Here is a 13,912-nt window from a genome sequence, read left to right as displayed (position 1 = left end):
ATGAAAATTCCATGAGAGCAGGTACTTTGCCTGCCTTATTTTTTACTTAGTATCTTGTCTGTGTATCCACCTAGAACAGTGTTACATTCCCACCTGCAAGGTATGAGGGATCTGGTTTTTCCACTTCTCTCCAACACTTGCTACTGTGTTTTTGTAAATATAGCCATTATAACGAGTTTGATATCATTGTGATTTTAATTTGGCTTTCCCTAATGACTAGTGGGAATGTTTCTCATTATAAAAAAAAAATCCTATTGGGATTTTGATTGGCATTGTATTAATAAGTTTGGGGAAAGTTGACATCTTAATTATATTGGGTTTTCCAATCAATAGACCTGGTATATGTATCTCCCCATTTATTTAGTTCTTTGATTTTACTTGTCAGTGATTTTGTTTTTAGTATACAGATTCTGCACATATTTTGTTAGATTTATAAATATGTATCTCATTTATATTTAAATATCACATTTTGGAGGAATTATTTGGAGCTATACTAGCTGTTACTAGCATATAGAAATAGGATGTTTTTTCACATGTTGAACTTGTTTGTGACCTTGCAAAGCTCACATAGTGGGAACTTTTTTTGTAGATTGTTCTGCATATCTTACTCAGACAATCCATATCATCTTCAAATAGGGAAGATTTATATGTCTTTACAGTCTATGCCTTTTGTTTCTGTTTTCTTGCATTATTGCACTGCCTGGGTCATCCTTCTCTGATTTTCAGTCTTAAAATATGAAAGAATTCAGTCTTTTACCATTAAGCATAATGATAGATGTAAGTTTGTCAAATTAAGGAAATTCTGTTCTATTCCTGGTTCACAGAAAGTTTTCATGATGAATGAATGTTGAATTGTGCCAAATAATTTTTCATTCAGTTGATATCACTTGGTTTTTTCGCCTATTAATATGGTAGATTGTATTGATTGACACTCCTTATTAGAGCAGTTTTATTGAGTTATCATTCACGTACCATGCATTAACTCACCTGCTTAAGATGTGAAATTCAGTGGTTCTTAGTGTATTCACAAAGTCTCATAACCATTACCATAGTCTATTTTAGAACATTTTTATCACCCCAGAAAGAAATCTTAAACCCTTTAGCAGGCCCTCTCCATTTCCTTCCAACCCCCATCCTCACTCACCCACCCTTAAGCAACCATAAATATACTTTCTCTCTCTATATACATTTGCCTGTCCTGCACATTTTATGTAAATGGAGTACTTGCTCTTTCATGACTGGCATCTTTCACTTGGCATAATGTTTTCAAAGATTGTACAAGTGGAAGCATTTATCTGTATTTTATTCCTTTTATTGCTGAAGAATATTCCACTGTGCAGATATACCACATTTTACTTATGCATTTATCAGTTGATGGACATTTGGGTTGTTTCTACTCTTTGGCTATTTTGAATATGTTGCTGAGAACATTTCTGTACAAGTGTTTCTGTGGCCATATGTTTACATTTCCCTTGGTTACATACATAGTGGAATTGTTTGGTCATATAGTAATAATATTTAACCTCTTGAATTGCCCACTGTTGTACAGAGCAGCCCTACCATTTTACATCTCCACAAGCATAGAATATGAGAATTTTAATTTCTCCAGATCCTGGTCAACTCGTGTTACTATCTTCTTTATTATGGCCATTCTACTGTTTATGTTCTATTTGTGGTTTTCGTTTATATTATCCTGATGATTAATGACATTAACTTTTTTGAGTGTACATATTTAGTCACTTATATATTTTCTTTGGAGAAATATCTAGTCAGATCCAGGTCCTATATCTCTTTTTAGTTTGTCTTGTTATTATTGAGTTGTAAGATTTCTTTGTATATTCCAGGTACAAATTCCTAATTGGATATGCGATTTTTTTCTTTAATTTTATTTATTTATTTGAGAGAGAGCAAGAGAGCACGAGCTAGGACGGGGAAAGGGCAGTGGGAAAAGGAGAAGCAGGCTCCCCGCTGAGCAGGGAGCCCAATGTGGGGCTTGATCCCAGGACCCCTGGGATCATGACCTGAGCTGAAGGTAGACGCTTAACTGACTGAGCCACCCAGAGGTCCCTGGATATGCAATTCTCAAATATTTTTAATTTTGATGAAATTCAGTTGATTATTTTGTCGTTGCTTATGCTTTTGCTGTCGTGTGGAAGAAGGCACTGCCTAACCTAAGGTTGTGAAGATACATTCCCTTTTTTTTTTTTACACTCCTTTGTTTTTTAAGGTGTTTTTTTTTTTTTCCTAGACCCTCGATTCTCTTTTGTTGATCTGTATATTTATTGTTAGGCCGATATGTCTAGATTACAGTGTGAGATTTTCAAACCAGTAAGTGTGAATCCTCCAACTTTGCTGTTCTTTATCAAGATTATTTTTATTAGTCTGAGTCCCTTATATTTCCATGTGAATTTTAGGATTAGTTTGTCTATTCAGAGAAGGCAGGTGGAACTTTGATAGGGATTTTTGTTGAATCAGTAGATCAGTTTGGGGAGTACTGCCTGCCTTTAGTTCTGTGAACACCGAGTGTCTTCCCATTTATACAGTTCACTTTTAATTTTAGCGGTGTTTTATAGTTTTCAAAATATTAATTTCGTAGTTTTTTGGTTAAATTTGTAGCTAAGTATTTTATTCTCTTTGATGCTTCATAAGTGGAATTGTTTCCTTTCCCTCTTCTTTCATTTTCCCTTTCCCTTTCCTTTTTTTTTTTAAGTAAGCTCCAGGCCCAGTATGGGGCTTGAACTCAGGACCCCAAGATCAAGAGTAGCATGCTCCACTAACTGAACTAGCCAGATGCCCCGAGTTGTTTTCTTAATTTCATTTTTTGTCTGTTGTTATATATAGAAATGCAATTGTTTTTTGCACATTTGTACCCTGCAACTTTGCTGAACTCTTTTATTAAACTATTATAAAATCTGTTATGAGAATTTAAACTATATTAAACTGGCATAAAGTATAATTTTTTTTAAGTAACTTTTTAAAGCATTTTTTATGTACAAGATCATAACATCTGCAAATAGTGGTAGTTCTACTTCTTCCTTTTTGACCTGGGTGCTTTTTATTTCACTGTCTTGCCCAGTTATTCCGGCTAGAACTTTCAGTAAGTACAATATTGAATAGAAGTAGCAAGAGTAGACAGCCTTATTGTAGTTTTTTCCTAGATACCCTTTATCAGTTTGCGGAAGTTCCTTTCTATTTTTAGTTTGTTGCTGTTACTATCATGAAAGGCTGTTGGATTTTTTTCAAATAATTTTTCTGCATCTATTGAGATGATCATGTGATTTTTGTCTTCTAATAATACAGTGTATTGCATCGTTTGATGTTTGGATGTTGACAAGTCTTGAATTCCTAGGATAAATCCTACTTGGTCATGGTGTATAATTCCTTTTATGTATCGCTGGTTTTGATTTCCTAGTATTCTGTTAGTGTGTTTTTTTGTGTGTCTTTTTCATAAGAGATATTAATGTGTAGTTTTCATTTCTTGTGATGTCTTTGGTGTTAACCAGGATAAATAATAGCCTTATAGGATGAATTGGGAAGTCTTTCAGGTGTTTTCATTTTATGCTTTGGAAGATTTTGTGAAGCATTATTAGTTTTTCTTTAAATGTTTGGTATAGAAATTACCAATGAAGCCACTGCACCTGGGGTTTTCTCTATGGGAAGTTTTATTTATTTTATTTTATTTTATTATTATTATTTTCTTTTTCTGTGGGAAGTTTTACAATTACCAATTCAGTCTCTTCAGTTGTTATAGGTCTGTTTGGATTGTTTGTTTTTTGAGACAGTTTTGGTTGTTTGTGACTTTCTAGGAATATGGCCATTTCATCTAGTTATTTGTTAGCACACAGTTTGTATTATTCCTTTACTATCCTTTCTCTATCTGTAAGGTTTGTATTGTGCCTTTTTCATTCCTGATTTTAGTATTTTGAGTCATTTTCTTGGTCAGTTTAGCTCAAAGTTTGTCAATTTTGTTTATCTTTTTAGAAAATCAACTTTGGTTCTTTTCAATTTTTTTTTTCTCTTTTGTCTTTTCTGTATTTCACTTATTTCTGAACCCATCTGTATTATTTTCTTTCTTTTGTTTGCTTTTGGTTTAGTTTGTTTTCTAAAAATTTGTTAAAGTTGGGGTGCCTGGGTTGCTCAGTTGGTTAAGCTTCGGCTTAGGTCATGATCTCAGAGTCCTGGGATTGAGCCCCGCATTGGGATCCCTGCTCAGTGGGGAGCCTGCTTCTCCCTTGTCTCCCTGCTTATGCTCTCTCTCTCTCTGTTTCTCTCTCTGTCTCTCTCAAATAAATAAACAAAATTTTTTTTAAAAAGTTTGTTAAAGTAGGTTATTGATTTAACATCTTTTTAAGTGTAGATGTTTTACATCACAACTATAAATTTTCCTTTATTGCTTTCACTGCACTCCATAAATTTTGGTATCTCTTATTTTTGTTTTCATTCTTCCCAAAATATTTTCTAGTTTTCCCTTGTGATTCTATACCCACTGTTTATTTAGAAGTATTGCTTAATTTCCACGTTTGTAAATTTCCCCAGATTCATTTTGTTACTTCTAATGTCATTACATTTTGGTTGGAGAACATATTTTATATGCATAATTTCAGTCTTTTTAAATCTATTGAGATTTGTTTTCTATTTGGCATATGGTTATCCTGGAGAATGTTCCATTAGTACTTGAGAGGAACACGTATTTTGCTGTTGCTAGGTGTTTTAGATGTATTTGTTAGATTAGTTTTTATATTAGTATTCAGGTCTCTTATTGGCTTGTTGATCTTGCTTCATCTGTTATTGAAAGTGGGGTATTAAAGTCTCCTATCTACTGTTTTTGAATTGACTACTTCTCTTTTGTTCTTTCAGTTTTTGCTTCATCTATTCTGGGTTTCCGTTAGGCTCTTATGTTTATAATTATATTTTCTTGATGACTGACCCATTTATGATAGGAACATTTTCTCTCTATCTCTAAAAATATTTTTAAGTCTATTTTATATGATATTAGTTGAGCTACTCCAGAATTCATGTGATTGCTGTTTCATAATAGATTTTTTTAAATGTCTATTGAATGACCCAATATTGAAAGCACATTATGCAAAGCTTTATATGTGTACTCTTTCATTTAGTTATCCCAACAGTCATAAAAAGTTATTTACTCTCCCCTTCTACAGATTCAGGAACTGGGGCCTGAAAAAGATGAATATCATCTCCCAGAATTTTTGCAGCTAGTTAGTGGAAAAGCCAACATTCAAGTTCAGAAGGTTTATCAGATTCTGTAGGATCTTCTAAGTTTCCTAAGAGGGTTACGGACTGCTGCTTTAGTTTAAAAAAAGAAAAGAATAGGTTGATAGATCACATTATTTTTCCACTTATCTTCCATTCCACACCTTTTGCCTTGTGACTGTGGTTCCTACCATGAGAGGTGGAGTTTACTTTTTGGCTCCATTGATGTTGGGTTTGGACATGTGATTTGCTTTGGCCAAAGGAATGTTAGTGGATTGCAAGCGAGCATAGGCTTTATTTTATTTTTTCATTTAAAATAAGTCTCAGGATGCTGGGTGGCTCAGCTTGTTAAGCGTCCAGCTCTTGATTTTGGTTCAGGTCATGATCTCAGGTTTGTGAGATCGAGCCCTGTATCAGGCTCCATACACAGCGGGGAGTCTGCTTGAGTTTCTTTCTCTCCCTCTGCCCTTGCCGCAACCCTGTGCATGTATGCGTTCTTTCTCTCTCTCTCTCTCAAAAAAAAAAGTCTTTTATTTAAACTAAAAACAAAAAACAAAAACAGTTCACCCACAGAGTGAGCATAGACTTTCAGTGCATTAGTGGAGGTGGGCTTGTTCTTTGTGCTCTTGCTTTCCCCCACCAGACCATCAGGAAACCACTGATTTGAAAAGAATGAGAGAAAATGGAGTAGCCCTAGTTCAGCCCAGCACCTTGATGCCAGCCTATCTGAGGTTAGTCTCACAACCCACAAATGGCCAAAGCAAGAAACTAATACTTTTGTTATGTCTCTGAGTTTTGGGCAATAGCTGATGAATACAGTTAAAGTAACTTTAGAGATGTAAAATGTATTAATATTTCCTTTCACTGAACTAAGAAAGGGTCTCTGTCTTTCAGATACATAAAAGTAAGAATTTGTTGATGGTGATGATGTTGTCCTAGATTGGTTAATCGGGGAACTCTAGAAAATTTTTTTCCATGATAGCTTAATGAAGAGTCATTTTTGTGGAATCATTTCTTGCAGACTCAGATGTGGTAAGAGAATGAACTAGAAGTCTTTTTAAAATCCCTTAAAGCCCTGCAAATTTTCTTGGCCTATAATGATAGAAAAGGAGTTTAAAAATTTTTGAAGACACAAATACATAACTTTCATTTTTCTTACACATTATTCAGTGCTCATCAAGTTAAATGTACTCTTAATCCCTTTTATCTATTTCACCCGTTCCTCCGCTGGTTTGTTCTCTGTATTTAAGAGTCTGTTTTTTGTTTGTCTTTTTTCTTTGTTCATTTGTTTTGTTTCTTAAATTCCACAAGTGAAATCATATGGTGTTTGTCTTTCTCTAACTTCTTTCACTTAGCATTACACCCTCTAGATCCATCCATGTTGTTGTATCGCAAGATGCTCTTTTTTATAGATGAGTTATATTTCGTTGTGTATATATACTACATCTTTATGTACTCATCTGTCAGTGGACACTTGGGTTGCTTCCCTGTCTTGACTATTATAAATAATGCTGCAATAAACATAGGGGTGCGTATATCCTTTTGAATTGGTGTTTTTGTTTTCTTTGGGTAAATACTCAGTAGTGAAATTACTGGATCAAATGGTAATTCAATTTTTTAATACTCAGAGGAATGTTCATATTGTTTTCCACAGTGGCTGCACTTGCATTTCCACCAACAGAGCTCGAGATTTCTTTTTCACATCTTCTCCAACAGTTGTTACTTTGTTTTTGCTTTTAACCATTATGAGAAGTGCGAGGTGATATCTCATTGTTACTTTGATTTGCATTCTCTGAGTGGTGATGTTGAGCTTCTTTTCATGTATCTGTTAGCCATCTGTATGTCTTTGGAAAAACTGATTATTGAGGTTCTCTCTCCATTTTTTAATCAGATTATTTGTGGTTTTTTGGTGTTGTGTAAGTTTCTTACATATTTTGGATATTAACCCCCTTACCAGATATATTATTTGCAAATATCTTCTCCCATTTGGTGGGTTGCCTTTTTGCTTTGTTGATTTCCTTTGCTGTGTGAAAGCTTTTTATTTTGGTATAGTCCCAATAGTATAATTCAGCTTTTATTTTCCTTGCCTGAGGAGAGATATCTAGAAAAATGTTTTTAATCACAAGGAAAGAGAACAAGAGAAGAAGAAAGGAACAGAGAAGAGCTACAAAACAATTGTAAAACAAGTAACAACATTGCAGTAAGTACGTATCTATCAATAATTACTTTAAATATAAAAGGACTAAATGTTCCAATCAAAAGACATTGGATGACTGAGTGGTTAAAAAAGCAAGACCCATCCATATGCTGCCTACAGGAGGCTCAGTTCAGACCTAAAGGCACGTGCAGATTGAAAGTAAAGTGATGGAAAATCACTTACTGTGCAAATGGAAGTGAAAGGAAAGCTGGGGTGGCAATACTTAAATCAGACAAAATAGACTATAAAGCAAAGGTGGTAACAAGAGACAAAAAAGGCCACTACATAATGATAAAAGGATGGTTGAATAGGAGGATATAACAGTTATAAATATCTGTGCACCCAACATGGGAGCACCTAAATACATAAAGCAAGTATTAAGAGACATAAAGGAAGAAATTGATAGTAATACAATAATAGTAGGGGACTTTTAACACTTTAGTTACATCAGTGAATAGATATTTCAGAGAGAAAGTCAACAAGAAAACGGTGGCTTTGAGTGACACCTTAGACCAGATGGACCTAACAGATATATTCAGTGCATTCCATCCAAAACATTCAAGTACACAGGAAACATTCTCCAGAATAGATCATGTTAGGCCACAAAACATGTCTCAGTGAGTTAAATAAGATTGAAATCATAACATGCATCTTTTCCAGCCACAGTGGTATGGAACTAGAAATCAATCACACAAAAAAATCTGGAAAGAATGCAAATACATGGAAGCTAAGTAACATGTTACTCAAGAATGAAAGAGTCAAAAAATCAAAAAGGAGGTCAAAAAATAAATGGAGACAAATGAAAATGAAAACAAAGTGGCCCAAACTCTTTGGGATGCAGCAAAAGCTATACTAAGGAAAGATTATAGTAATAGAGGCCTACCTGAAGAAACTAGAAAAATCTCAAACAACCTAATCTTACACCTAAGGGAGCTGTAAAAAGAACAAAGCCCAAAGCCAGTAGAAGGAAAGAAATTGTAAAGATCAGAGCGAAAATAAGTGAAATAGAGATGAGGATGTTCACTCTCACCACTTTTATTCAACATAGTACTGAAAGTCCTAGCCACAGCAGTCAGACAAGAAAAAGGCATCTAAATTGGTAAGAAAGAAGTAAAACTATAACTATCTGCAGATGACATGATATTGTAAATGGAAAACCTTAAAAACTCCACCGGAAAACTGCTAGAACTGATAAATGATTTCAGTGAAGTTGCAGGACACAAAATTAATATACAGAAATCTGTTGAAATTCTAATACTGGGAATGAAGTAGCAAAAAGAAAAATTATGAAAGCAATCCTATTTACAGTTGCATCAAAAATAATGAAATATCTGTGAATGAACAAAGATGTAAATGATTTGTATTCTGAAAACTATAAAAACATTGGTGAAAGAAATTGAAGATGACACAAACAAATGGAAAGATATTTCATACTCATGGATCGGATGAATTGATATTGTTAAAATGTTTGTACAACTCAAAGCAGTCTATAGATTTAATGCAATCTCTAAAAATGCTAACATTTTTCACAGAACTAGAACAAATAATTCTTTTGTATGGAACCAAAAAAGATGCACATAGCTAAAGCAGTCTTGAGAAAGAACAACAAAGCTGAAGGTATCATAATCCCAGATTTCAAGACATACTACAAACGTGTAGTAATCAAAACAGTATGATACTGGCACAAAATAGACACATAGATCAATGGAACAGAATAGCCCAGAAATAAACCCAGACGTATATTTTCAATTGATCTACAACATGGGAGGCAAGAATATGCAATGGGGAAAAGACAAGTTTCTTCAGCACATGTGTTAGGGAAACTGGACAGCTGTCTGCAAAAGAAAGAAACTGAACACTTTCTTACACCATATACAAAAATAAACTCAAAGTATTAAAGGCCTTAATATGAGATCTGAAACCACAAAAGTCCTAGAAGAACATAGGCAGCCATTTCTTTGATATTGGCTGTAGAAGCATTTCATGATATATCTTTCCCACCCTTTTACTTTCAATTTATTTGCATTTTTATTTTTTAATTTTTTTGAAGAATTATTTATTTGAGAGAGAGAGTGCACACACACGCAGGTGAGCGGGGGGGGAGGAGCAGAGGGGAAGCTGACTCCCTGCTGAGTGGGGAGTCCGAACATGGGGCTTGATCTCTCAATGGGGAGATCATGACTTGAGCTGAAACCAAGAGTCAGATGCTTAACCGACTGAGTCACCCAGGTGACCCTCCATTTATTTGCATTTTTAAATGTAAAGTGTGTCTTCTGTAGACAGCATGTAATTTTTTTGTTCTGATGTTTTAGTCTGACACTGCCTTTGTTGGATTGTTTACTTACATTTAATATTATTATTGATGTAGTGTAACCTGTGTCTGCCATTTTGCTTTGTTTTCTTGTATGTGTTCATGCTTTTTAAATTTCTCCTTACTGCGTTCTTTTGCATCAAGTATCCCCCCTCCGTCCCAGTGTACCTTTTAATTCCTTTAATGATATTTTCACTACGTTCTTTTGTATTTTCTTAGTTGTTGCACTAGAGTTTACCATATGCATCTTACCGTATCAGGGTCTATTTCAGACTTAACACTAATTTAATTCCAGTGAAATGTAGAAATATTATTTCTATGTAGCTTTATTTTTTCTTCTTTTTTTGTGCTGTTGTTATACCTGTTACAGGCATATATTTTATAAACCCAACAATATATTATTTCTTCATATGATTTCATATTATTTAAAGAAACTGAGAGAAGAAAGGAGAGCAAGTATATTCCCAGAATAAGCTTTATTTGTTCATTCTTTATTAACATTTGGATATTTTGTTGAATTTAATTTGCTAATTTTTGTGTAGGAAATTTCTGCATCTATGTTCAGGAGGAATATTCGTTTTTAAGGTTTTTCTTTTCCTGAATTCTCTTTGCTTTTGAGATCAATATATAATGCTGGTCTCATAAAAATGACTTTGGAAGTAATCCATCATGTTCTCTTTTCTGGAAAATGTTGTCTTGAATTGGTATTCTTTAAATGTTTGGTAGAAGTCACTGGTGAAACTATTTGGGCCTGGAGGTTTAACTGTGAATTCAGTTTTTTTCCAGTAGATAGAATTCATATTGTGTCTTCATTTTGGAGGCTAGAAGTTTGAAATGGAGGCATGAGCAGGGTCATGTTCCTTTTGAAGGCTTTAGGAAAGAATCCTTCGTTGCCTCTTCTAGCTTCTGGTGGTTGTCACCAATCATTGGTATTCTTTAGCTTATAACTGTATCACTCCAATTTCTGCCTCATCTTCACTGAGGGGTTTTTGCTCTCTGTATGTCTCTATGTCTCCCTCCCTTTTGCAGAAATACCAGTCATCAGATTTGGGCCCACCCAAATCTAGTGTGACCTCTTTTAAATTTGATTGCATCTACAAAGGCTTTATGTCAAATAAGGTTATATTCAGAGGTACCAGGGGTTAGGTGTTGAATATATGTTAATCAGCTATATATTAACCTGCACTTAAAATTTATATTTTACTATTTGAAATAGAATTTAGAAATCTTGTCACCATGTAGTTTCCTTTCTTCACCCTCCTCTGTGTTGTAGTTGTTGGATCACATCCACATGGTTCAAATACCTCTTTATACAGTGATGTAAATTTTGCTTTCGATTATTTCGCATACTTTAAAGAATTTAAGAAGAAAAGCATAGTCTGTTGCAGGGATTGGCAAATGTTACTGCAGGCCAAATCCAGCTTGCCACCTGCTTGTGTGAATTTTATTGGAATACAGCCACACCTATTAGTTTATGAATTGTCTATGGTTTTTCTTGCTCTACAATTCGGAATTGATTAGTTACAACAGAGACCGTTTGGCCTGCAATGCCTAAAATATTTATTCTCTGGCTGGCCCTTTACAGAAAGAGTTTGCCAACTCCTCATCTATTATACATATCCACATATTTGCCATTTTTGTTGTTCATGAAATTCTGGCATTGTTTCTCTGTCTAAATAAAATTCCTTTCTTCAGAGCAGGTCTGCTTGTGATGAATTATCTTAGTTTTCTTTCAGCTGAAAATGTATTATTTCATTTTCATTTTTGAAGGCTACTTTTGTTCCATCTAGAATTCTGGGTTGACATTTCTTGTAGCATTTAGCTAGAGATGAGCAGTAGCAACTACCTTCTTTAGGAGGCTCAGAGACTCCCTCGTTTGCCAGTTTCTGCTTTCTTTTCTCTGACACTGATTCCAGCTGTTATTTGATATTTACTATTGTGCGTATGCTGTTGTAATTCTGATAGATCAGGAAGGGAGTAAAATTTTCACTCTACCCATTTCTCTATAAAGTGGGAAAACAGACTGAGAAGTTCCTGTTTCAGGAAAAGTGGGAGAGACAGTATATGTTAATAATGTTTAGAATATTCAGATGTTCAGAACATTTCTTTGCCTTCAGTATGCAAAAGGGGTCTCACCTATTTGTTTTCTGTTTTTTTCAACATTTGTGTTGGCATGTCATGCTGTGGAATTTGTTTTTATTTTTATTTAAGATTTTATTTTTAAGTCATTTCTATACCCAACGTGGGGCTCAAACTTAGAACCCCAAGATCAAGAGTTGCATGCTGTTCTGACTGAGCTGGCCAGAAGCCCCTGGAATATATTTTAAAACACTTTAACACCTCAACCAATCATTTTCTTTTTCAAACTAGCTCTTCTTCCTGTGTAATTCATTTCTTTTCTAATAACTTTTTGGCATGTATTTGCAGAGTTGTCTTTGCCCTGTCTTGCTCTTTTATATCCCAATCACATCAAAGTTTGTTTAGTCTTAGTTTGTGAATCAGAAAACCTAGATTCTGGTTTTTCTGGCCCTGTCACTAAATAGCTGGGTGTGTGACCTTGAAGAAGGCACTTAAGTCCCACAATTTCTCTCTCTGAATTTTAATTAAATATGATCCTGAGGCTTTTTTCAGTCCTTAAGTTCTTTGGCATTACCCTCTGCAAACAATCTAATCTGTGTTCTGATATTCTAATCTAGGCATTCTTACCCCTTTTTGGGCCTTGAACGGGTTTGCTCTCTGGTGATGCATGTGGACCCCTTCCTGAAGTAGTATCTTAATCATGCAAAATTAAATGTATATGCCTATGAGGAATCTAATTATGCATTAGAATGTTTTTAATATCAAATAGATTCAGTAATGCATATATCAAAGTCTAGTGGTGTACAATTTTTAATCTAGTAATGCATAAATGAATATTTGAGATTTGAAGCAACTTAAAATGATAGGAAAATATCTGGTTTCTAATGGTAACAAAGTCTAAAAAAGTCACAGGTATAACTAATACTGCTGTAGTTTGTTGCTTACATTTTTAATTAAGGAAATACTAAATTCTAATTCAAGTTCACGCACCCTCTGCATTTCATCAACAGACTGAGGATTTGGAGAATCCAGCTTAAGAACTTTTTTTTTTTTTTAAAGATTTTATTTATTTATTTGACAGAGAGAGACACAGCGAGAGAGGGAACACAAGCAGGGGGAGGGGGAGAGGGAGAAGCAGGCTTCCCGCGGAGCAGGGAGCCTGATGCAGGGCTCGATCCCAGGACCCTGAGATCATGACCTGAGCCAAAGGCAGACGCTTAACGACTGAGCCACCAGGCGCCCCCAGCTTAAGAACTTCTGCTCCTATCAGGCCACCAAGACATTTAAGTTATTGTTTATTATGTTAGGTAAACTTTAAATTATGTTTAATATATATTAAGTACATTTCTTAGTGAAGGAATGTTATCATTAAGATGTGACTATTACTGACATTTGTAACTTTGTGTTACTCATTGCATTATAACTCAATGGAGAATAATTTGGAAACATGGTTTCTGACCCCAGGATATTTACAAGTGGAGTTTTTATTACAGAAATAAATTCTCTAGTTTTGTGTCTCTTACTGCTGTTTTTCATTGAGTTCTCTTATACTATTACTGTTTGTTTACTACCTAGCATATGGTAGAGCTCAGTAATTATTTTTGGAAGGAAGTTAGAAGAGTATGATTATTATTAGTATCAAGGATCTTTGTTTTAATACTGAATAATTGTTTCAAAGTGATAGATTTCTATTTGAAATAATGTATCTAGTTATTTCTTAAATGGGGATACAAATATCCCTTATAAATGGCAAACTGCTATAGTTATCCTTAATATGACACATGATAAAATGAACTTGGCTCTTAAGCAAATAAAACAAATAATATATTTTGTCTTTATTGCCTGAAAATTTTGAATTGCAGAATTTTATCAGTATTCTCAATTCATTAGCAGTAAAACAATACATATTGGGGTAAAGGTTCTTTATAGATTCTGTGTTCTTTTATTTCTGTGCTGCTTGGCTGGAGTTGAGACTAAATAGGCTCATATTCTTAGTTCTTTGGCTCTAGGTTTTCTCTAATTTTAGTTTCTCTCCTGGAAACATATGTCCTAAGTTTTTATAGGGTTTTTAAGCTATTTTCCCCTCAAAGACAATATTTATTTGTTATATA

The 13,912-nt window shown here is 34.4% G+C and overlaps 1 protein-coding gene across 4 annotated transcripts in view; it reads left to right on the top strand.

The window, feature by feature from the left end:
- Positions 1–13,912, top strand: part of CNOT2 (CCR4-NOT transcription complex subunit 2) — a 119,032-nt gene that overhangs the window by 19,436 nt on the left and 85,684 nt on the right. The window contains exon 1 of one of the 4 annotated variants that reach the window (XM_044915369.1): positions 5,688–5,945. The exons of the other annotated variants lie outside the window; for them this stretch is intronic. The gene's annotated coding sequence lies outside the window, so the exon portion shown is untranslated. Of the gene's footprint in view, positions 1–5,687; positions 5,946–13,912 lie in introns of those variants that run through there. 4 annotated transcript variants of the gene reach the window in all.

This window comes from Neomonachus schauinslandi, chromosome 5 (assembly GCF_002201575.2).
Source record: "Neomonachus schauinslandi chromosome 5, ASM220157v2, whole genome shotgun sequence".
Taxonomy (NCBI): domain Eukaryota; kingdom Metazoa; phylum Chordata; class Mammalia; order Carnivora; family Phocidae; genus Neomonachus; species Neomonachus schauinslandi.
This window is presented reverse-complemented; position numbering and strand designations above follow the sequence as displayed.